The 25,648-nt window shown below is 46.4% G+C and overlaps 1 long non-coding RNA gene across 1 annotated transcript; it reads left to right on the top strand.

Annotated features, from left to right (window-relative positions):
• LOC110261624 lies at positions 19,922 to 25,437 on the top strand. Its single transcript, XR_002345987.1, has 3 exons — positions 19,922 to 20,345; positions 20,751 to 20,936; positions 24,687 to 25,437. It is a non-coding gene; the product is annotated as an uncharacterized LOC110261624 (long non-coding RNA).

Here is a 25,648-nt window from a genome sequence, read left to right as displayed (position 1 = left end):
CTTAACTCTGGCCAGTCTCCCAAAGGCCAGCAGTTTGTCTTAAGGAAAACTGAAAAAAAAAAAAAAAAAAAAAAGAATATAGATGGTCCAATGCACAGTCGACGCTGGGCTATGTGGCATGGGGCCCACCTCTGAGATGTCCTGGTTTAGGACTGCAAGCAGTGCTGAGCTCTCAGAGACCTTGGGCCCAGTGTCAGTTCTGGCTTGGCATGTGATACTGGGCTGGGGAGCACAGCTTGAGGTGTAGGGGCTTGGGGCTCCATGTACTTGGACCAGACGCAGAGAGGGAATGTGGGATGACGTGAGGGGTGCCATGGTCAGGCTCAAGGGTGCTGAGTCCTGGCTTGACTCACCCTTCCATCTGCAATCTCAAGGCCTGTCTGCATGCTGGGAAATTCCTGGGGAGGGGAGGAGGTTAAACTCTGACCCTAAAAGGCACGTAGATGCTTCTTCAGAGCCTCGAGTTGCCTCACTCTGCCCGACAGCTTCCTGAAAATGTAGTCTTACCACACTAAGAGGAAGGATGGACCTGTAGTAGTGTGGGACCCCGGGTCAGTAGGATTTACAGGGGGAACCAGAGATGCAGCTGCGTGTGTGAATGGTGAAAAGGGCTGAAATTTTACTAAAACATTTCCACTGCACACATCCATGCATTATGTACCAATTTTAGTTCTTCCAACATGAACATGAACCTTTGGCTCTATCAGCCCACATTGTCCTCTTCCCCAACTGCCTACATACTAGGGGTTGGTGACCCTCTTCCAAGAAGTGAAGCAGGTGTGGCCAGGTGCAGAGATGCTCTTTGCAGACCATCCATTGAATCCTGTCAATATTTAGGGCCTGACTTGTGTCATTGTTATCTGCTGAGTGACAAGGGTGTTTTCTTTCTCGATCATTCTTGATGGAGAGACCAATAATCTTCACTTACTCTAATGTACCTGGGTAGACATTTGCCACAACTGGTTGGCTTGCTTCAAGTGGAGGGGGTGGTGATTTCTTAGAAATTTGCTCTGGGGAGTTCCCATCGTGGCTCAGCAGTAATGAACTCGGCTAGCATCCATGAGGACTTGGGTTTGATCCCAGGCCTCGCTCAGTGGGTTAAAGGATCCTGCGTTGCTGTGGCTGTGGCGTAGGCTGGCAGTCATGGCTCTGATTCCACCCCTAGCCTGGGAACTTCCATATGCCACAGGTGTGGCCCTAAAAAGACAAAAAGAAAGAAAGAAAAAGAAAGAAAGAGAAAGAAAGAAAGAAAGAAAGAAAGAAAGAAAGAAAGAAAGAAAAAAGTTTGCTCTGATGTCAAATATTTTTCAATAAAACTGGAAAAAAATTAGAATGCATGTGGCACATAGCAGGCATTCAATAACTATAAACGATTACTACCAAAAGAATTTTGCTGTTTTGAAATGGGATCAAACAATCCTTAAATCCTTTTACAGATCTCTACCTGGGATTCATTCAATCTTAAGCAAATCCCGGTGGGCCAAACTTTTCATTGGTTGCTAGCTCATTTGCCATGATATTGAATTACTGAATCAAAAAGGATTTTGGGGTAAACTTAAAAGCAGGACAGTGAGGTGTTTCCATTTATTAACCTAGTATTTAAAAGTCTTGCGTCTTGATTGCCCTATTTTTTACTTTGCCTGGGTTCCTTGGCTTTCTGTCCAGAATTCCTTATGCAGGTCAGGGAAGGAACAGAAAGGGAAGGCAAATGGGAGTCGGTTTGGGGGTTTGAAATGGGAAAGAGCAGACATTTCCAGTTGCCAGCATGCCTAGTTCCTGAATATCTTCTGGGCCCCCCAAAATGGCCCTTATCATCTTGAAGTGGTGCTTGTTTCCCCACTAGGCCCCTGGCGCACCCCCACTCCCAGCCTCCTGGGTTCAGGAGAGATGTGTGTGCAGGGGTGGGAGCCTCACCCCGCCTGTCTCTCTCAATTAATTCCCCAAAGGGAACAAAGCCTTATTTCTTTCCTCTCAGTTCCCAGGCATTGGCAGGGCAAAAACAATCCTTGGCAGCTCAGGGGTTAAAAACAAAACACAGCGAGGGGAGCAAACAAGCCAGGCAGCTGCATCGGCTCCTCAGAGCCCACTCCAGGCTCAACAGAGGCCCCAGCAACTCCTTGGAGACTTGAACCCTAGGCGATGGAATTTTCCCTTGCATGGAGGCTATTGTCCTCTGGAAAGGGCCTGGCCAGAGGAGGGCCTGAGGAGCACTGATCTCCCTGAGCCGCAGCCTGGGGAGCTCCCCGGAGCCCAAGGGCTCCATGCCACCCGGCTAGGGGTGGGTGAAAAGGCAATGGCGGTACAGCCCACCCTTTCCCGCTTTGGGAAAATGGAGGGTCTGGTGGGGGGAGCTTCCCAAGGCCTGGGCACCCGTTATTCCCCAACTCCTCAGCCCCAACCAGCCAGTCACTGGGATGGAATAAAAGGCTTGGTTCCCTTGGCAACCGCAGGGGCTCTGGTCTTTCACAGAGTACAAGATGGGCTTGGGGTGGGGGGTGGGGGGCAGTGAAGGGGAGGGGGATGGGCAGCCTGTTTACCCGCACTGTTGGAGGAAGGCTTTTGTAGGGTCTGGCCTGGGAAATACAGGATTCCCTAAGGGTGGGGGATGTTCTTAACTGCTTCCCAGTTTTGAGCCACAGTTGGTGGTCCGTGGTGGGCATGGGACCGTGGAGGCCTCACGGGAACATCATGGAAGGCTCAGGAGGGTTGGGCTGAGCCTCCCTTTATAGGTAGGGCGGCCCTGCCCTGCTTCGTAACTGGAGACCCCTGAGAGTGTTGATAGATGCTCAAGCTCATAGAGAGCTATTTGTGAAGCAGAGATTAGAATGCCAGGCGCCTGTCTCCTGGGTCTGATCTCAATGGACAAGACAAAGCTATTTTTAATATCAAGCAAGAGAGTTGCTGAAATATGGACAAAGTGCAGAACCTGGGTTGATTTATCTCAAGCACTAGATGTTGTGGAAAGAGTTAAACAATCTACACACATACCAAAGGGATGCGTTTAGCCTCAGTGAAAACAGGTGATAATCGCCAAGAGACCTTGACCTAGGACTCTGGGATGAGAGGTCCCAGTGTGTTGTCTCTAGCACAGAGGTGCATGGGGAAGTTGGTGAGACCCTCGAGGGTTTTAGGTCGTGAGGGCCCTGGCAACATGGCATCTACAGAAACACCTTTGATGATACTCTCAAAAGTGTGGCATCTGTCAAATGGAACAAGCAGAGTCAACAAAGCGCTATGGTGGCTGAAGAAGAGAGCTGAATATTAGAAAGCTGCCCACTGTTCAGGACGCGTGAAATGAATTTTGAAAAATGAAAAACAAAAACAGACCCCAAACCCCATCTGGCATCGTCAGGCAGTTCTTGGAGACAATGAGAACTGGGTTCACGGCTGAAGTCTTGCTAGATTTTTCTGCTTTTGCCTGAGGGTCTGGTGGGGGGTGGGAAGGGGGTGGGACAAGGTCACGGTGTTTTCGGAGAGAGTGGCGAAGGCCATCCCTAGAGAGGTACTTCCTCAGACCCAACGGGGTCCGTTCCTTCAAAGCTCAGCTCCAGGGGGTGGGTCTCCTCTGAAAGACACAATCCGAGGAAACCTCGAGGCTGAGCCCTCAGACGAGGAAACACCTGGGGGGCGGGTCCTGGATCAGGAAATAATCCTGAGACATCACAGCAGCTGCTTTGCATGCAAGGACCAATGGCCAATCAGATGGCCACCTGCTTTAATAATCATCATCAAAATGACCATGATAATAATAATAATAAAAAGGTCAAGGAATCACTTATCACCCCATTCATTTAACTACGGACTGGTGAATAGGCATAGAACAAGCCCTGGCAATGCAGAATAACAGTCTATTTACAAAACATACAGAGAATGGGAACCCAGAGGAGAGAATCTAACATGAGCTTACCCTTTGAGCACACTTGTGTACGTACAATTTTATTTTAGTTGTATGACAATTCAAGGAAGTCGGTGTGATTATTTTCCCCACTTGTAGATGAGGCCTGGGTAGGTAAACTAGCTAAAGAAAGATCTTATAGCTGAAGATGGAGAGAACGATTTTGTTTTTGTCTTTTTTAATTTTTTTATCTCCTTGTATTTTATTTTTATTTTTCATTTTGATTTTCTTTTATTACATTAAGGTATGTTTAAATTTTCTTTATAATGAGCATTTTTAAAAATTTTAAAAATTTTAATATGTTTTTTTTTTTTTTTTTTTTGTCTTTTTGCTATTTCTTTGGGCCGCTCCCGCGGCATATGGAGGTTCCCAGGCTAGGGGTTGAATCGGAGCTGTAGCCACTGGCCTACGCCAGAGCCACAGCAACGCGGGATCCGAGCCGCGTCTGCAACCTACACCACAGCTCACGGCAACGCCGGATCGTTAACCCACTGAGCAAGGGCAGGGACCGAACCCGCAACCTCATGGTTCCTAGTCGGATTTGTTAACCACTGCGCCACGACGGGAACTCCTTAATATGATTTTTAAAGGTAACTTTCTATTTATGGTTATTATATAATATTAGCCATATTTCAATATGCAATATACTTTTGAGCTTATCTTACACGCAATAGTTTGGTACTGCCCACCTCTCCGCTGGTAACCACCAATTTGTTCTCTGAGAGTCTGCTTCTTTTTTGTTATATTCATTAGTTTGTTGTATTTTAAAAATTCTACATATAGGAGATGTCAGATAGTATTTGTCTTTCTCTGTCTGACTTATTTCATTTAGCATAATGCCCTCTAAGTCCATTGATTTTCTACAGATTTGTTTTTTTTTATGGCTGAGTAATATTCCATTATATATACACCACATCTTCTTTATCCATTCATCTGTTGATGGATTCTTAGGTGCTTCCATATCTTGGCAATTGTAAATAATGCTGCTATGAACATTGGGGAGCATGTATCTTTTCAAATTAGTGTTTTTTTTTTTTTTTTAAGTTAAACACCCAGGAGTGGAAATGATATGTCATGTGGTAGGAGAACTGGGTTTTGAATTCTATCGGATGATCCTAGATCGACCGATTGATCGATCGATCGATCTATCTATCTATCTATCTATCTACCTATCTACCTATCTACCTATCTAATGTATGTATTTTTTTCTGGCCATACCCATGGCATATGGAAGTTCTTGGGCCAGGGATCAAATCGGGTAGCTGCTGCTGCAAGATCGTATCCTTTAACCCACTGTGCTGGGCTGGGGATTGAACCTGTGTCCTGGTGCTGCAGAGATGCTACCGATCCTGTTGTGGCACAGTGGGAACTCCAGATCCTAGATCTATTTAACAGCCATTTTCAGATATGAAAGCTCAGTGGATTCTCAAAGCTATTTATTAAGGTAGGAGCCTATTCTCATTTACTGCCTCAGAAGCTGAAGATCTTGTTTAAGAGACTACCCCGAGCGCAAGACTCATAGGTGATAAAGCTATGACTGCTCTGGGGCTTTTCCCACAATGGCATGTAGCCTGGTCTCGTGGTCCATTCTCACACCTCTAAGAAGCTCTGAATGTGTGCCATTCACTCATTCATTTATTCCTTCAGTCTTTCAAGTAGTATTTGCCAACTATCTATCACGAACAAAGCATCAAGGGGAATAGAAAACAAATGAGATTTTTTAAAAGTCTCTGTGAGTATAAGGATTTGACAGTCTCAGTGTCCTATGTCTGCAGGCATGACTCTCAGTGCGGATTTTCCGAATTGGATGTGCCAACTGCTGCGTCTCATTCAACAAGCCGGTATATTTACAATGAGAGAACTAAAACCTTAAGAAATGTGGAATCACAGATGCTCCCAGAGCACCTCACTCCTTAAAATGGACAGAGTAACTCAGTAGGTTTGGACTGGACTTACGGAAACCACCTAGTGGGGGTGATGGGGGGGAAAGTGTCCGGCCAAAGCTCCTTTGGGGGGTCCATGTTTGCTCGGCCCCTCAGCGAAGCTGGCATTCCTATGTCCCCCTGTCCTTGTAGGCTCCATTGTGAGGGGCCTCTCCCAGGAACACACTTCCTCCCCGTATCTGATTTCATGGTCCAGCTACTTCCTGGACAGAACCAAACACTTATCAGATGCCTAAACTTACACTGGCCTAAGTCAGGGTGTACGCTGGCCGAATTCCCTACTCACCCATCTGTGCAGGATTACTTATTAAAGATGACTTTTCCCACGGAACTACCATGGGGGAAAACTCACCCCCTAAGTGACACAGAAGCCACTATAATATGTGTAGGGAGGTCAGAAGCATTTAAAGACCAGTGGGGGGCATGGTCCTTACCCGTGACGGACTTGTGGGGTCAGGCAGGTCCAAGAACAAAATGTCCATCCCTGTCCATATGGCCTGACATTCATTCATTCACATGGGTCAAAGTGCAGGTATTTATTAGAGTTCAGGGTGGAGGGACACTAAGGAGTTTTTTAAAGAAGGAAAACAGAGATGATCAAGGAATGCAGGCTTTTGAAGGGAATGGCTTGATTCAAGTATGCATCCAACAAATACATATGCTGAGCGATTTTCCTGGGACCTGGGCTCTTGTTTCAATGGCCCCTGATGCTTAGTACGTTTCTGTGGATCGAGGCTGGGAGCAGGCTGCACAAGCTCTGGGGTTTGGCCTCTGAGGTGGAAGGACAGGGAGGACAGGCAACACGGGAGCTGCATCCATCCCCAGCCTCACGGCTCAGGTGTTGTTGTTCAAAGGCACCAGCGAACATTGAGAGGGAGACACAGTCACCCCCTGTGATAGGAAACATTCTGAATTTTATAGGCTCCATTAGGAAAGTTTTCACAGTCTCTATAGTAAACATCGAAGACTCCATTATTTAGAAATGAGACTCTCAGTGGGTTAAGGATCCAGTGTTGCTGTGAACTGTGGTGTAGTCGCAGACGTGGCTCAGATCCCGAGTTGCTGTGGCTCTGGTATAGGCTGGTGACTACAGTGCCGATTCAGCCCCTAGCCTGGGAAGCTCCATATGCCGTGGGTGCAGCCCTAAAAAGACAAAAAGACCAAAAAAAAAAAAAAAAAAAAAAAAAAAAGAAAAAAAAGAAAGGAGACTCAAACCTTTTAGAAATCTTTACCATTTTGCTAGCACTGTATTTCATTTCATCACTCAGGCTCTGCCTTCTGTCCTTTTGCCTAGCTTCCCTTCTCCAAGTGGAATTGCTGGACTTAGCAAATCAAAATACAGGAACTTGAGTTAAATTTTAATTTCAGATAAAGGACAATTTTGCAGTGAAAGTATGTCCCAAAGGATGCAAGGGATACACTTTTGCTAAAAAATTATGTGTTGGTTACCTGAAATTGAAATTTAACTGGGTGCCCCTCATTTTGTCTGGCAACTCCAGCCCCTTTACACCCAAGCCTCTTTGAATTTATTTTGATTTTCTGTCAGTATCCAAGACCACTCAGGGAAGAGTTTCAAGGTTTATTATCTCCTGTGTGAAGCAGTGTCACAAATTGTTTTCACCTCTCCTCATGGCGTTCCCAGATATCTCAAAAAATAATGTATTCCTGCTGATCTAATTTTCTCTTTAATGCCATAGGGCCCATGTTCACATTTGGCTTTTCCAATAGGAAAGTGCCAGGCACAGCAAACAATTTTTCCAGAGCTGATTTTTAGATCCCTTCCATCTTTCTTTCCTCAGGTCTTTCGTTAGAGACTTCTGAATGGATAACCTCCAATGGTACCACTAATCCAGATGGGAAGATCCAGCGGGTGTAAATATTGGCAGGAAAAAGATGACGTGAGGTTTTCTCAGTGCCCTTCCTGGCAATGCCCACATTAGTCAAAAACCAATGTCTGTTGAGCACATATAAGTTTGATAAAGACCACATGGTTGGAGTTCCCATTGTGGTACAGCGGAAATGAATCTGAGGAGGATCCATGAGGTTGCAGGTTCGATCCCTGGCTTTGCTCAGTGGGTTAAGGATCTGGCGTTGCCATGAGCTGTGGTGTAGGCCACAGAGGCAGCTCAGATCCTGTGTTGCTGTGGCTGTGGCTGTGTCTGTGGCGCAGGCTGGCAGCTGTAGCTCCAATTTGACTCCTAGCCTGGGAACCTCCACATGCCGTGGGTGCAGCCCTAAAAAACAAAAACAAAAACAAAAAAACACCATACAGTCGAATAGGTCCATTTGATACAATCCTCGAAGTCTATATATTTTTCTCTTTTCTATATTTCTTTGGGGTGGGGCGTGTGTGTGTATGTGTGTGTGTGTGTGTGTGTGTGTGTGTGTTGGTCTGATAAATAAGCCAGCACAACAGTTGAGGGGATGGGGGAGGGAAGGCAGGTAAGAAAGAGCATATTAGGGTTTCTAGGGCGCTTCCATTGTAAGACAATAACAATGGAGACAGTGGCTGTGTTAGGAGGGTGGAATTATGATTTTTCTTCCTCTTTTTTGTTTTCTAAAACTTATATAGTGTAGTTCTCTAATTTAAAAATAAAACCAAAAAAAGAGAGATTCAGTTTTCATTTCTTAAACATGCAAATCTTGCTATTAAAATGACTATGAACAGAAAATATGGCATCATAAAATGATCAGAACATGTAAATGCTTTATACATGTCACAAGCTATTTTCTGAGTAACTGTTCCATGATCACATAGCTCCAAGGTAGTGTTTCTTGGACCAGAACCCACATTTGCCCGGCTTAAAACCCAGTCGGTTCCATTCTATCAAAGCAGAAATAGACTAGTTGCATCTTGTAGGAATGTATCTATTCAGAATCTTAGGGCAAGAATCACACAGATTTCTTTTCTTTTCTTTTTTTTTTGCCTTTTTCTAGGGCTGCTTCCCGTGGCATATGGAGGTTCCCATGCTGGGGGTCTAATTGGAGCTGTAGCCGCCGGCCTACACCACACCCATGCCAGATCCGAGCCACATCTGCGACCTGCACCACAGCTCACAGCAATGCTGGATCCTTAACCCACTGAGCCAGGCCAGGGATCGAACCCTCAAGGCATGGTTTCTAGTCAGATTTGTTAACCACTGTGCCACGATGGGAACTCCCACACAGATTTTGATATTTTGTTACTAAATTATTCCTCTACAACCTGAAATCTAGCATTGCTTCCCTACACAATTATGGATTTTCATAATATTGATTCTTTGGCACAAAATTTCTAGAGCCTGTGAATGAATCAGCAGTGGAAAGTTGATCATAATAATGGTTACTACGGCTTCTCGGCCTTTTGGCCAAGATCAAGAGTAGTATCTACTCTTATCAGTTTAATAATGGTTACTCTTTCCTGGCACTGGGATGAAATTTTGATTCATTTAGCAAACTTAATCCTTACCACCTAGGTTCTAGCCCCATTTTGTAGACGAGGAAAGAGTTTCAGAGATGTTAAGATTACACAGCTAGTAAATCTGCAGGGGGCAATTCAGAATTAAAGCCTCGTTAGGTGCCATGTGTTTGTCTGCCAATACTTTAAAAATTCAACAACTCCAATCAACTATAACAGAAAAATTAAAAAACACCCAATGACCCCTGGGAGGGTAGTACTTTCCTCCCATGATCCTTCTGGAAGCGGTGGATAAGCACTTCCCACTGCTCCTGAAACCAGGAAGAGATTACCAGAGAGAGAGAGAGAGAGAGAGAGAGAGAGAGAGAGAGAATGCTCAGACTGAATCACAGTCTACAGCACTGACTTAACCTTTTAGAGGCTACAGTGAATGGAGAGGCTGCTTTCTGAAGGAGATGCAAATTCCAAATTCTTCCTTCCTTCCTTCCTTCCTGCCTGCCTGCCTTCCTTCCTTTCCTTCCTTCCTTCCTTTCTTTCCTTCCTTCCTTCTTTTTTTTTTTTTTTTAATTTTATCTTATGGCTGCATCCCCAGCATATGGAAGTTCCAGGGCAAGGGATTGAATCCAGGCTGCAGCTGCCATTGAATTCTTTAACCCACAGTGCTGGACCAGGGATTGAACTTGTGCCACCTCAGTGATCTGAGCCTGAGCTGCTGCCCTCGGATTCTGCACCCCAGCAGGAAGGCCTCCAGATCTTTCCTATGCGCCCCGTTAAACGGCCCCTTCCCTTAGCCAGTGTCTGTGAAGGTTGCAGGGGAAATCAGCTTCTTCCTTTCTTCCCAGGCCTTGGAGGATTCTTTTCCTTATTACCCAGAGCATCATGCATTCCTGAGACTGCCTCTCCACAGACTTGTTTTGACAACCAGGAGGGAAGGTGGGAGGCCTGTAGAATGGGCTGGATGATAACCCAAGAGGACTTAGGAGAGCCCTTCCCTAAACAACGGTTGATTATTTCCAGCCCCCTCTCAGGCTGGGCTTCTCAGAGAGCAGTACTTATCAGAGGGAGACACTGGCTTTCCAGTTACCTTCGCCTTTGTCAGAGATGTGTTGGGAGGCTTCTGACCTGCTAACGTCCGTGCCTCTGGTCAAAGGTTTGTTTATGTATTTCATTAAATAGGTTGAGCGTTTATCAATCATTATTAGTATTTCATAACCATTCCTCTGGGTGTTGAAATTAGAATTCTTTTGCATCCTCGAATTTTGACACATGAGGGTTTTTAAAAAATAGGATACACTGGTTTCAAAATCATGCAACTGCCCCCTTTTTTGTGTTTGCGTGGGAATGTAAAAAGGAATTGGAGAGAGAGGGTTCTCGTAGGGCTTTTACTCACATTGTCTTCTTTCCAGAAAGCCCCATTTAGCATGATTTGACAATCAGTTTTTATCATGTTATAGATTTCTCTTCCTTTATATCTTTGGGGCAAGCATTCCTTTCTATTTTATAGGCAAAGAAAGATTATTGCCTAAAACCTTAATGATTTTGCTTCCTCACCAGAATAGTACTTTTATCGTTATGTAGCAAGAATATCTACACAGATTTATTTGGCAAAGATTCTATTCAAAGGTCTGGGTACTGATTAACAATGCTTGGCTCAGGAACAATGGGCGTAACCTGGGCTTGATAAACCAAATAAGACCTTTGTCTTGTTTTGCCGGCTGCTCAAAATTGCCTCTACCATAAAATCATTCAGCCTCCAAGGAGAGGCCAAAATTCTTCTTGTAAGGACCTGTTTTTTATTTCCTGGCCCTGATGGGTCATTAAATACAAGTAGGGGTGCTGATAAGAAAGGGCTTGAGGACGCGTGTGTGTGCCTGTGAGTGCGTGTGTGTCTGCACACGCTTGTACCCATGCTCACAAGCCCCCCCCCCCCCGCCCCGGCATCCACTTTGTGGGGGACGAGGTGGGGAAGCAGCTAGTTTACCTGCACTTTAGGGGAAGCATGAACAGACTCTTTGCACCCAACTCTTGCTCAGAAGCATCCATGTCCTCTTCCTCTCTTGCACTGGTCTTGGCCATTTTGCCCAAGTGGGTCAAGCAAAGGAAAAAGTTCCAGATCCAGCAGTCTCCTGAGAGAGAGAGCTATTCTGCAATCTCACAGGTGCCTGGAAAAATTCAAGTGTGATTGGATTCGCTTGAAGCCACCCCTCTCCTGGAAAAACCACTTGGGCTTGTTCTAGACTGGGGTCAACAGTGTCATACTTATTTCCTAAAAATACCCCCACATGCTAAAAACTTTTTTAAAATTGACAAGCTATAATGTAATATCTTTGAAATGGTTTCTCTATAAACAGAAGGGTTAAAAAGATATTTCAGTAAAACACATCCATCCATGTGTCCTTCTGTGTAAACGGTATAGCTATGAGGGGAAGAGTAAGGAAGTTTATTTTTATATTTTTTGCAATAATAGATGAGCGGCAACTATCTCTTGCTTCTCTCGCATCTCAATAAAAAAAGACACCAATTAAGGATAGCAGTGCAATTTAAAAAATTATAAAACCCTAAGATTTTGGACAGGAAAATGACTATAAACTATGTGCAGAAAACCTATAAATGGTTTTAGTTTAAAATCCTCTGATTCCATTGTGTATACCTTCCGTTTCTCAGAAGCACTGCCCATACCTTTGGGCAAATCCCTGAGAGTGGTTCCCTACCCCAACCTCAGACTTGGATCTGGTATTTCTTTCTTTTCTTTTTTTTTTTTGTCTTTTGTCTTTTTAAGGCCGCACTCAGCATATGGAGCTTCCCAGGCTGGAGGTCCAATCAGAGCTACAGCTGCTGGCTTATACCACAACCACAGCAATGCCAGATCCTTAACCCACTGAGTGAGGCCAGGGATTGAACCCGTATCCTCATGGATACTAATAGGGTTCTTTAACCACTGAGCCACGACGGGAACTCCGGATCTGGTTTTCAAGACAAAGGAAAGAAGCATTAGGAAGACTCCACTCCAGTGAATTAAGACCTGTCCCTGGCTGTGTTTTATAAGGGATTACTTGGAGGAACTGGGAATGCTTAGCCTGGGAAAAAAACTCTCAGAAGGGATCAGGCTTATAGCCTTAAAATACCCACAGAGAAAAGGAAATAGATTTATTCAAACTCTGACTGAAGGGTGGAAGTTTCCTGAAGGAATGTTTTGGTTCGCTATAAGAACGACTGTCTAACAATCATCAAACAAAGCATGGAAAGCTTCCTCAGAGATGCTGAAAAAGGGCCCAGTCTCAGGAGCGAGCAGGCAGAGGGCCGCCGGGATGTTGTAATGTGAATTCCAGAAGCAGGCGTGAGGTTCAACTGATGACCTCCAAGGTTCCCTCCAGCTCTGAGATTATATGATTCTATATCTGTAATTTTCCATTTCCCTATTAAGAAGAAATTTTCCACATTCAAAACTGTTTTGGTATTTGATAAGGATTGTGGGATGATTTCTGCTCTGTTTGGTCCAACGTGGGGCTTACTCCTTTGCCCCAGGCTTAACAAGGCATAAATACATCAATGCCATTTGTCAGGCAGAGGAGAAGGGTGTATACTGCTGGATGGGAAGGTCCTGTTTCTACGGGACCTAGTGTGGAGGGGTTGAGAACTCCATGTCTTGCTTCACGTCTCTGTGAAGCTCTGAAATTCCTCCACCCAAAGGATCTGAGCATCCTAGCCCAGCCCTGGGTGGTGGATGCTGCAGAAGCGGTCTGAAGTCGGACGGCTCCTTTCACCAACTGCCTTGGCTGGTCTCTCGGCCTCCTCCTTACCTCTCCCTCCCCAGAAACTCCATATCCTTCCCACAGAGCCTGGGGGCTATGAATACCCGAAGGAATCACCTGAACCTCTTACCCTACTTGAGGACAGAGTAAACTGTCTTTGGAACATAACAGACTCCCAGAATTCCCTTGTGGCGCAGTGAGTTTAGGATCTGAAGTTGTCTCTGCAGAGGCTTGAGTCATTGCTGTGGCATGGGTTCGATCCCTGGCCCAGCATCTTCCACATGCCACAGGCATGGCCAAAAAACAAAAACAAAAACAAAAAAACAACCCTTCAAAACCCAAACCACCACCAACAAAAAAACCCAAAACAAAACAAAAAAGAAAAATAATGGACTATTTTTCAAGTGCTCCTTCCCTTAAGCCATCATAATGAATTGAAAAGCCTCCTATTTTCTTTAAAAAAGCTACTAACCTAAACATGCATTAAATACTGGATTATAACTTCATCTGACTTTAACTTTTAGGTGGAAAGTTCTTTGGTTTAAACATAATTAAATCTTTGCCTTGAAGGTTGACTGGTTGATTTTTTTTTTCTTACTTTAGAAATATTCTTTCTCCCTCTCTCTTGGGCTAAGGAACTGTTGCAAGGAATGTCACAGGAGATAGATGTAAAATACTGATTACTCAAAAATGAATAAATTCATACCAACTGATTCTACGTTAGGGCTTACTTTAATTAGTAGAGTGTAATTAAGGATCTGGGATATAAAGACCTCACCTTTGATGGGGGACCCAATTCCTTAGGTCTTCCAGCCATCATCAAGGAGAGGTATCAGATCCCTTCAGCTGAACTTCAGACAAGGAGTTCCCTGGTGGCTCAGTGGGTTAAGGTTCTGATATGGTCACTGTTGTGGCTTTGTTTACTGCTGTGGCGTGGGTTTAATCTCTGGCCTGGTAACTTTTGCATGCTGTGGGAGTGACCAAAAATTTTTTCGGATTAAGGGCAATGGAGAAAGAGGCTCAAAGGAATGAATCACCACGGAAGTGCAAACTAAAAGCACCGTGAGATTCCATTACGTGTCCATCGTGTAACGAAGAATGGCTAAAACTTAAACAGCCTGACATATTCAAGTGCTGGTGAGCATAGTGAGCAGCTTGGAACTCTCATGCACCACTGCTGGGAGTATAAATAGGTACAGCCACTTGGGAAAACTGTTTGACAACATCCGCTAAAGCTAAAACTATGCCGTGATCCAGGAGTCCCACACCTAGGCTATACTTAAGAGAAATGAGGTCCAATGTCTTCCAAAAGGGATGTACAAGACTGTTTTTGCTGTTTTACTCATAATAATAACTCCCAACTGTAACCAACACAAATGTCCACTCATAGGAGAATGAATAGATTGCAGCATATTCACCCAATGGAACGCTACACAGAAATAAAAAAAAGAACAACAGCTGGAACAACTGGTACCACAACATTTTGTGAATGAAAGAAGCCAAACCCAAATGAGTATGTACTTCGTGATTCCATTTATATAAGCTTCCAGAAAAGGAAGACGAATCTAAGAAGATGCAGAGCTGTGATAACTTGGGGATAGGGGGATATTGACCTGGAGGTGGGACAAGGAAAACACTCTTTATCTCAGTCTGGGTGGTGATTTCCTTAGAGTATGTGTTTGTAAAAATCCACCTAGCTCTCTCTCTTTTTTTGCTTTTTAGGGCCACACCTGCAACATATGGAAATTCCCAGGCTATTGGTTGAATCCGAGCTACAGCTGCCGGTAACGCTGGATCCCCAACCCACTGAGCAAGGCCAGGGATGGAACCTGCATCCTCATGGATACTCGTTGGATTCGTTTCCCGTGTGCCACAACAGGAACTCCCCATCTAGCTCTTAAGATCAGTGCCCCTCAAAACCACTTCATTCTGGAACGTGATGGAGGATAATGTGAGAAAGAGAAGGTATATATACATATATGTGATTGCGTCACTTTGCTGTACAGTAGAAAGTTGACAGAACACTGTAAACCAACTATAATGGAAAAAATACAAATCATTTAAAGTTAAAAAAAAAAGACAAAACCACTTCATTCACTGCCATGAGGAAGCCTAGAACAAAAAAGACAATGACAAATTGGGGATGATGGGAAGGAATGGGAATCCTCAGGCATGGTTGCTGGGATCGCAGAGAAGCTTTTTAGAAAAACAGTTTGGCAGTTCCTCACCAAGTTAAACAGAGAGTCACCATATGGCCAGCGATTCTACTCCTAGGTATGTACCCGAGAGAATTGAAAACATATGTCTACACAAAAATCTGTACACGAATGTTCATAGCAACATTATTCATGATCTCCAAAAAGTGGTAACAACCGCTATGCTCATCAACTGATGAAGGGATAAACAAAATCTGGTCTGTCTATATAAAGTGGATTATTCAACAATAAAAAGGAATAAAGGACTGATGCACGCTACAATGTACCTGCACCTGGAAAACATGCTAAGTGAAAGATGGTGGTTACAAAAGGCCACATCTTGAATGAGCCCATTTATCTGAGATGTCCAGAATAGTAGACAGGAAGTAGATTAATGGTTGCCAAAGGTTAGGGGGAGGAGACAATGGGAGTGACAACTGATGGATACAGTATTTGGGGTGGAATGAAAATGCTCTTAAATAGTGGGGAGGGTTGCACCATTCTGTGGATACTGTAGAAACCACTGAATCACACACTTTATTTTTATTTTATTTAATTAATTTATATATCTTTTTGTCTTTTTAGGACCACACTGTGGCATATGGAGGTTCCCAGGCTGGGGGGGAATCGGAGCTGTAGTTGCTGGCCTACACCACAGCCACAGCAATGCCAGATTCAGGCCTTGTCTGCGACCTACACCACAGCTCACGGCAGTGCCGGATCCCTAACCCACTGAGTGAGGCCAGGGATCGAACCTGTATCCTCATGGTGAATCTCACACTTTAAAAGGGTAAATTTTACAGTATGTGAATTATGTATCAATAAAGCTGTTATTAAAATAGATCAGTGCACTTTACTGTGTGTGTTTACGACTGAAGAAAAAAAAAAAAGGAAGAGAGAGAGAGAGAGAGACGGAAGAGTCAAGTCGAATTCTTCAACTAAAACCAAGCCAAACAAAACAGGGAAGGAGTGTGGGTTAGAAAGAGAAAGAAGAGAATTGATTTGCTTGAACATCTCAAAGTGCCAAGGACTCCATGAACAGCATTTCATTTAATTCTCAAAGAATTCCTATTACATGTGTATTTCCAAATTAAAAGTGAAGAATAATTTCTTCTGTAGTAAATTGCTAAGGTTTCCAAAGCCAGGACTTGGGGCTCAATGTTGTTCCTCCTCCATGTTCCTGCTCTGCCCTGGATGTCTTTCCACCAAGGGCTGGACTTGGCCTCAGAGTTGACTTTGTTCTGGAATCCTCCTTTGGCAGAAGTGGATCCTAAGACCCAGACATGTGATGTGACATATAGGACCCCAAGGCCAGCCTGTGGCAGAGCTAGGTTAAACTCTGATGCCCCAGCGTAGAATTCTTTTGTTAATAGCTGATAATATTAATAGCACCATACTGAGTGCCTTGTTACATAGATCGGTTTTGGTCCCACCACCCCAGAGAGCAGTCTGGAAGGGCTTAGCGCCAGAGGGGTGTGTCCACTGGACACACCCCCTTAATGGGATTCTCATTAAGATCATCTTTATTATTATTATTATTATTTTTTTTTTTTGCTTTTCAGGGCTGTAGGTGCGACATATAGAATTTCATAGGCTACGGTCGAATCAGAGCTAAGCTGCCCTCCTACACCATAGCCACAACAATGCCAGATCAGAACCATGTCTGCAACCTACAGCACAGCTCACAGTCACACTGGCTCTTTAACCCACCGAGCAGGGTCAGGGAGCAAACCTATGTTTTCATGGATACTAGCTGGGTTTGTTTCCTCTAAGCCACAACAGGAATTCCTTAAGAGTGAGTCTTGCACAGGTCATTAGAATAGTCACTTCAGCTTTGTCCGTGGCAGCCTAGCTGTCCCTCACCAAGGGAAGAGATAAGTTAGCTGCAATGGGCACATACTATGAAATACAGCTCTTAGAAGTAGGGAAGTACACACACCTATTAAAATATGACAGTTATCTTAGAACTGGGGAAAAAAAAATGCAGGTAGCCAAATGCTATTTAGAGCACGCCATTCGTAAATTAACACAGCTCCCCAGGAAATACTGTCATATATTTTACAAGGACATATACATATCAAAAGCTGTCTAGAAACACACTAGTCCAGGGGCTGATGGGCTGGGAGGAATGCAGGGAGCATGGTGACACCATGAAGGAACTAGTGTGATTAACTCAATTCTTTACCTTTGAGGCCTGGGAAAAATTAATAGTAATACAGAAATAGAAGCATCAGATATTTTACAGAGACAGAAATTTGTCACCTGCAAGTGTCTAAATCAGAGTGGACAAATGACGCCTTTGGAAGTAAGGAGACAGAATTCCAAAGGGGGGACGAACTCTAGCTGGTTCGTGTTCCTATGCAGATGCCGCTGGCCCTTCAAGTCCAGTTTACAGAGGGCTCTCGACTGCTTCCTGCTCTGTCCTTGACATTCATGACACAGTGCTTCCTTGAAGCATGCGACCATACCACCTTCCTCAGAAAGCCTGCTGGCCTGGAAATGGGTCCCAAGTGAGGAAAATAAAGTTACAGGATGGGATCATGATTTGGCCAAGGCAGGTGCCATGGGCTGAACTGTGTCCAAAATTTGTATGTTGAAGTTCTATGCCCTCAGTAGCTCAGAATGTGACTCTATTGGGAGATACGGCCTTTAAAGAAGGCATTTTGTTAGAATGAGGCCATTAGGCTGGGCCCTAATCCAGGTGGCTTTAGGGAAAAAAGAAATTTGGACCTATAAAGAGAAACAGAGGGTAGGGGTGGAGGACAAGCACAGGGAAAAGCCAGGTGAGGACACAGCAAGAGGACAGCCACCCTTAAGCCAAGGAGAGAGGCCTCAGAAGAAACCTGCTGACGCCTTGATCTTGAACTTCCAGCTCCACAGGCCTGGGTAAGTGTGTTTAATTCTGTGGGATTTGGGGATTTTGCGATGGCAGCCCTGGCAAGTGAATGTAGTAGGAACTGGCAGAGCCGGGATGTAGCCTCACACATTAAAGCACCAGTCTTGGTCTTGGGTTCCCTGACTAGTGAAATTCTTCTCCCTTTTTCCTTTTACAGCTGCACCTGTGGCATATGGAAGTTTCCAGGCTGGGGTTGAATTGGAGCGACAGCTTCGGCCTACACCTCAGCTTACAGCATTGCTGGATCCTTAACCCACTGAGCAAGGCCAGTGGGATTGAACCTGAATTCTCGTGGATACGAGTTGGGTTCTTAACCTGCTGAGCCACACTGGGCACTCCTAGTGAAGTTATTCTGCAGGTCTTAGAGAGCAAAGCTCCTGTCAGATTTTCCACATCGAGACACTCCCACCTCTTAGGGGTTAGAAGACGACTCAGGCGGCTCTTTGGAAAGAGCAGAGATATTGGATGGGCTCGCCTAGTCCCATCACCTTGCCCTGGGCAGCAGCTAGGGAAGCTTCGAGCAGTTGGCTGACTGACAGGGCACCTGGCAGTTATGGGGCCCCGGGTGAGGGGAGTCACCACACCTTGGGAGAGACACTCAGCTGGAAGCACCTTTCAGCTGCCAGGAGTTCCTTTACAAGAGCTGGAAGCCTGAGTAAATAAGACGCGCTCCTCCACCTGGGCTTTTTAAAGACTGCACACTCAAACAAGCTCAGTGCAGGTGTTCAAAAACACAGGTTCCTTCTGATAGCAGACCAGAGATTATTGCTCCTCTATCAGGGGAGGAGTGACAGTCAACAAAGCTCAGGGACAGAGGGGCTGGGCCTAGGTCGGTCTCCAGGGCCAGGCAGCCATGCCAGTCCTGTGCCCCTCAATGTCCCAGCAGGGAGTGGTGCCCCAAGGCCTGGGCTTCTTGAAATAATTCCTATCGCCTGTGCTCCTGCCTGTCAGTCTTTGCCCATCTTTGGGGAACCAAGGATTTTCCTTGGTTACAAAGAAATACACTAGGTGAACCAAGGATTTTCCTTGGTTACAAAGAAATACACTAGGTGTCTACGTATTTGGAGGGAGACCCAGAATCAGGGGTTTGGTGTGTGTATGTGATGGGAGGGTGGGTGTGAAAAATGGGCAAAAAGGAAGGGAGAAGGGACAGTCCAAGCTCCGCTGGCTCCCCTGAAAGGTCTGAGATCCTCCAGAAACGTGAGTTCTTTCTCACCTGTGTTGAGCTACCTGAGAGGCGGCTTTGATAAGGCCTTCCCTCCTCTCAGAGCAACACCCTTCCCATGCTGTTACCCTGCTGGTCCAGGACAAACCAAGCCAAGTCCTATAGGACTGAGGGCTGTCCTGGCCTATCTGGGACACATGTACTTGTTTGCTTGCTCGGTTCAGACCCTTGTCCAAGAAGATGTCTCAGCCGATCTTGGTTCAAAGGGGTTGCCTTGGAGTTCCCGTCATGGTGCAGTGGTTAACGAATCCGACTAGGAACCATGAGGTCGCAGGTTCGATCCCCGCCCTTGCTCAGTGGGTTAACGATCTGGCGTTGCCGTGAGCTGTGGTGTAGGTTGCAGACGCGGCTCGGATCCGGCGTTGCTGTGGCTCTGGCATAGGCCGGGGGCTGCAGATCCGATTCAACCCCTAGCCTGGGAACCTCCATATGCCTCGGAAGCGGCCCAAAGAAATAGCAAAAAAGACAAAAAAAAAAAGGGGGGGGGTTGCCTACTTCCCGTGCCCATTCAAAGTATTGTGGCTGGAATCCAGCCAATGGGAGCACTTATAGAGGGTGAGACCTTGCTGAACTACTTCCTGTTTGAGCCTCAGTTTGCCCAACAATAAAGTGGGAGAATAATTTTGATTCCATTGGGCTGTGGAGAGGAACAAATGAAATAAAAACAGAAACTGCCCTTGGCACAGGATGGACATGAAGAAAATACTGGTTTCCTTCCTTTCACCCACATCTCATCTGTGCAGTTTTTGCCTTCCATTCATTCATTTATTCAACAAATATTTGCTAAGGGCCAACTGAATGCTGGCGAATGGTGCCCTCTGCACTCAGGCAGCGTGGTGGCCCTGATGTCCCTACCTTTATGAAGTCTAGCCTGGTGGTAAAAAGCGAAGTGAAATCAGATGTTAGGGAAGTGTGGCACCTTGTTTTCTCAGCCTTGCTTTTCTATGTCTCGTCACTCGGCTGTGAGACTAGACATGAACTTGATGCTCAGGGGGAATTCTCCGAACCGACCTTGAGAACAAGACAGTGGTGACTCACACAGGTTAGTTTCTGGCCACAGCCAATGAAGGGCTGGAGGACAGTTCAGGGAACCAAGCAGCTGTCACAACAATCATTCTCTTCTGTTTACGTGGGACTCTTCTCCCCTTGAAAGTTAAGTGCTTTATGCACATTCTCACAGCTTCCTCAGCAGGCAAGGAGGAGGCAAAGATGATTAGAGATGAGGAAACAGGCACCGCCAAAAGATAACTGCCTTGCCTGAAGTCACAGGCAGCAGAAGCACCTGAGCCAGCATCGGGTTGCCCAACCTGGAGTCCCATTGGCTCAGACCCTGACCACCAGGGCAATGAGGTCGGGATGCTGTGTGTGACTGTGGGAAGCAGGGCCAGACAACTTGTTCTGACACTTCCCAGATACAGGCTCTAATTCTACCCTCTGTTATATGCAGGTGGCTCAGAGCATGCCATTAAGGAGGCGTCCAATGTTGGTCTCTTCCCTGGCCTCGGATACTGTCCTTAGGATATAAATGTGATGGGACCTTAGAAGCAGTCTGATCCAGGCCCCTCGTGTTTGTTACAAATGAGGCAACTGCAGCCCTGAAAGATGAAATGAGTCACCCAAGGTCACACAGAGAGTAAGTAGCTGAACTCACTCCCCCATCTCTGCTAGCCCAGATTTCTTTCTCCTCCCCTGGAATATTCCCAACAATGGCCTTGCCTTTCAGTCCTTCTCTGTAGCCTCCTGTGCCACCCCATGCTGGAGTTCCAGGGCGGTTCTCCCCTCTGCCTACCTCTTGAGATTTCCCCAGGAGCAGTGTCTGCCCCCAGGGTTGTCTAGCATACGAGCCACAGGATGGGTGCCTGGAATTTGCGGTGAATCCTGGAGATTCAGGGACGGGAGCCACATGCTGCTCCCCTACTTACTCTTGTCTGCAACCTCAGCCTTCTGAATCACCTCTCTCGCTTGAGTGTTGAAAGCACTTAGCACATGTGGGAATATTTTCCGATGACAGTGACTTCTGCATCATAGATAACATCTGTGTTGGTGAACTCTTTTACCTCCCCAGCTCGCCCCTGTCTTCCACCAACCACACCGGCACACGACCTCGGAGGCCTCCACTCATCAATCAAGTGTGGGTGTCTCCGGCAAACCCCAGTCTAGAGCCTCTGTCCTCTGACTATCCTGCCTCCCATCAGGAGCTTCAGGGACCAGCTAAAGAGTCTCGCTTTGCTGCTCCCTCCGTGGTTCCCAGATTTGAAGTCTCCTGTGCGATTGTGGGTAGATGGCTATGGGTGGGAATGATCTACTTTCGTTTTTTTTCTTTCTAGGGCCGCACCCAAGCATGTGGAAGTTTCCAGGCTAGAAGTCAAATCAGAGCTGCAGCTGCCAGCCTACGCCACAGCTACGGCTACATGGGATCCGAGTGGTGTCTGCAACTTATACTGCAGCTTGTGGCAACACCAAATTCTTAACCTACTGAGAGAGGTGAGGGATCGAACCTGCATCCTCATGGATACTAGTTGTGTTCATAATCCACTGAGCTGCAGTGGGAACGACCTACTTTTTTTTTTTTGTCTTTTCTAGGGCTGTACCCACAGCATATGGAGGTTCCCAGGCTAGGGGTCTAATCAGAGCTACAGTTGCCGGCCTACACCCCAGCCACAGCAACGCCAGATCTGAGCCACGTCTGCGACCTACACCACAGCTCACAGCAACGCCGGATCCTTAACCCCCTGAACAAGGCCAAGGATCGAACCCGCAACCTCATGGTTCCTAGTCAGATTCGTTAACCACTGAGCCACGACGGGAACTCTGGAACAATCTACTTTTTATGATTATGCTTTGATGTCAACTTTGTGTTTTTCAACTTTTTCTCTTGGAGTCCTGGGAGCATCGAGTCTCAATTTCAGAGACACCCCCGCCCCCCGCCCCCTGCCCCTGGGCAATTGTATTGTGCTTCCTTGGTGCGATTGCATGGACCTCACTGTCACAGCTTCGGCTGGGGTGCTTCTGCTGGGACATTCTCCCCACTTCTCCCGGAATGCCACCGGGAGACAGGAAAGATCCAGATGTAGTGTGGGCAAGAAATTGCCAATCCTGCTGATGAAATGAGTCTCCCGTGGCCAGAGGTGACACTGTGTCATGACATAGCATTGATGGGAGGTCGCCCCAGGGAGACGAGGCAGAGCTGCCTGTGTTGTAGGAAGGTGCTGGTTTTGGGGGCTGGGCACTGGAGGGAGAAGGCGCTCAACCCACCCTTCTTAGGTGTGAGAAATCTGCTTCGAGTGCTTGCTGATACTTCATGTCCTACCTGTCCTCTTGGGTTATCCAGCGCCTTTCTTCCTTGACTGATGCTGCAGGCACTTGACATTTATCTCACTCATCTGCACACTGAGGAGTCGGGAAGAGACAGGTATTATTAGTGCCGTTTTACAGATCGAGAATCTGGGCCACAGAGCAGGTGTGGCACACGGGTGGAGCTGAGGCTGAGAACACAGGGCTGACCCCGACTTGTAGGATATACTGTGCCCTGTATGGTTCAAATTGTCCCCTAAACCCAAACAGCAAGAGAACAAAAAGCTTTGGAAGGAAAATAGTGTGACCCTTTATCTGATGGCAAACTTAATATATAGACTGTAAAAAATTTCAGATGGTCACCAAACCTGGGATATACGTTCCTTTGAAGGGGAGGGAGGAGGAAGGTCCAGGGGCATCAGGACCGCCTGGGGGCTTCTGCAGTAAGAGTGATGCTTTGTCATGGGTGTTGGGATGGGGATGGGGGTGGGGGTGGGGGTGGGTTGGGAGCCCGGGTTGGGTTGGTGAGTACAGGCGGGGTGTTCTATTTTTTTTCCTTTCCTTTCTGTAGATCAAATATTGCACACTAAATTGAAATCACTCGAACAATAAAAAAGCATAACATTATTGTTCAAAATGAAGACATTTCAACTATTATTTCCAAGACCCGGGGCATTAAGGATTGAAAGGATTGTTTAAGGAAACAAAGGGGGTGGGGTCTGGGAATAGTTTGGCAAAGAAACAATCATGGAATGTATTACTGCGAAGGCAACAATTAAATCAGGCATCCCACAGATACTTAATGAGGGCCTACTATGGGCCAAGTACTGGTCTAAGCCCTAAGAATTGTACCCTGGTGCCTTTTCTCATGGTGCTTTGATTCTAATGAGAAGCAAAAGTGAAAATAGGTCACTCGTCAGCAAATACGGTACAAATTGGGCTGAAAGCAAAGGAAGGGGTTTAGAGATAACATTGTGGGGAGAGCAGTCCTCTGGGGAGGTAAGGACCCCTCGAGGACTGATCTCTTGTTCCCAAAGTGCTCCTCTGCCATCTCCCACTGCGTGGATTTGGGGACTAGCACAGCTCATTCAGGGGGAACGAGGAGAGGGTGGGGACCGAGCCAGAATGAGGAGCACCAGGGAGGCCTAAGAGCCTAAAACCGAACCAGTCTGGGCGCTGGTTCCACCCAGGGTGTGCCCAGGGCTTGTGTATTATACTCTAATGAAGGGTTGGGCCAATGGTGGTGTTTTTTTCTTTCTTTCTTTCTTTCTTTTTTTTTTTTTTTTAAGTAGGTGCTGTTTTGCATAGATAAATACTATGATTGTGATGTGGGAACCAAAAGACAGATCATTATGCAAAAAGCACTGGCAGAGGTGAGATTATGAAACCAGTTCTGCTTCAGGCCTGCTGCCTGAGCGTGGGAACCAGGAGGTGTCTGAATGTCTGGGCCTCAACCTGGGCCAACTGGACCCGGGCCGCCCTCTTTCGCTCATCTCTTGACAGCTGTCCTGGGACAGGAAGCCTCCTCTCTACTTTTTACCTGAGAGGCAGAATTCCAGGAAGCAGAGTGCAGGTAGCTTCCTCGCTGAATGGATGGTCTGCAGTTGGTGGGACCAAGGCTCCGCCTTTAATGCGTCTCCAATGGATTGATTCCTGATTGATTCGTTTTTTTTTTTTTTTTTTTTGTCTTTTTGTCTTTTTGCCTTTTCTAGGGCCGCTCCCATGGCATATGGAAGTTCCCAGGCTAGGGGTCCAATCAGAGCTGTAGCCACCGGCCTACACCAGAGCCACAGCAACACGGGATCCAAGCCGCATCTGCGACCTACTTCCACAGCTCATGGCAACCCCGGATCCTTAACCCACTGAGCAAGGCCAGGGACCGAACCCGCAATCTCATGGTTCCTAGTCGGATTCGTTAACCACTGAGCCATGACAGGAACTCCCTGATTGATTCTTGATGGTTGTAAAATGAGATCAGGAGGTTTAGGTATCCCCATTGAGACCTATTGGGATCCCAGGCCTGAGAGGAAGCAGAGAATCCAGGAAGGAAGGATAACCTTGGCTCTAAGTTTGCAATCTGTCTTTCTAGCTGGGGTGGCCAGATCTCAGAAGAAGAGATCAAGACCTGCAGAGAGATGCTGCTTGATTGGCCAAGGAGGAAAACTCAAGCAGCCTGGAGAGAGATGGCGAAGACAGCTGGGGAAGAACCTGAGGTCCAGTTTCCAGGCAGAGGATGTTCCCATGATGCCTCACGAGCTCCGTAGCTGCTAGAGTGGTCAGTCAGCTCACAAACGTCCTGCACACAGTCTGCTTTTGATGTACCCGCCTGCCTGCCTTTTGGCAGGTTCGGAGCCCCTTTGGAGGGTGAGCCCTGTTGACAGCTTCCAGAGGTCAGATCAAGGAGACAAATAAAGCTCAGGTCAGCACTGCCAGGATGGAGACACAGCTACCTGCATCCCAGGAATTGGCCGCAACAAAGGCCATAGTGAGAGTGCCCCCTACAGAGCACATCAGGGAGAAGCAGTCTGGGGGACAGGCAGCCTGAGGGGGTCTGTGAAACCAGGCAAAGGCCATCTCCTCATTTACTCAACCAACAGCTATTCATTGAACTCTTCCTAAGGTGTCAACAAGACAAAGATGCTGGGTCCTCCTGGAGGGGAATTTAGAATAGCCACTTTATGTCAAAACATCTAGAGGGCAACCAGATTGTTCCTCCTGGTTTTTCCTGATTCCTGTGCACACTGTCAGGACATCCATTGTAAATAGGAAGTGATACTTGGCTAATGGTCTTCGTTTCATCCAGACCTCCACTTCCACCTTCTACTGGTGGAGCAGCTGGGGACAGGACAGAGTGGGGATTGGGGAAGGTGGCTCCATGCTTCCCAAGGTCTTGGGACGCACTGGGACGCCTCCGGATGGTATGTTGATGCTTTGGATGATGTGGCAAAGAGTGTTAATGATGTAATTCAATGATGCCAGGCTGTTAATGAGCTAAGTGCTGTATCTTTATTATGCATCGAACACAGGACTCATTAAGGACCCATAGTCTCA

Source organism: Sus scrofa, chromosome 7, assembly GCF_000003025.6.
Source record: "Sus scrofa isolate TJ Tabasco breed Duroc chromosome 7, Sscrofa11.1, whole genome shotgun sequence".
NCBI classification, from domain to species: Eukaryota; Metazoa; Chordata; class Mammalia; order Artiodactyla; family Suidae; genus Sus; species Sus scrofa.
This window is presented reverse-complemented; position numbering and strand designations above follow the sequence as displayed.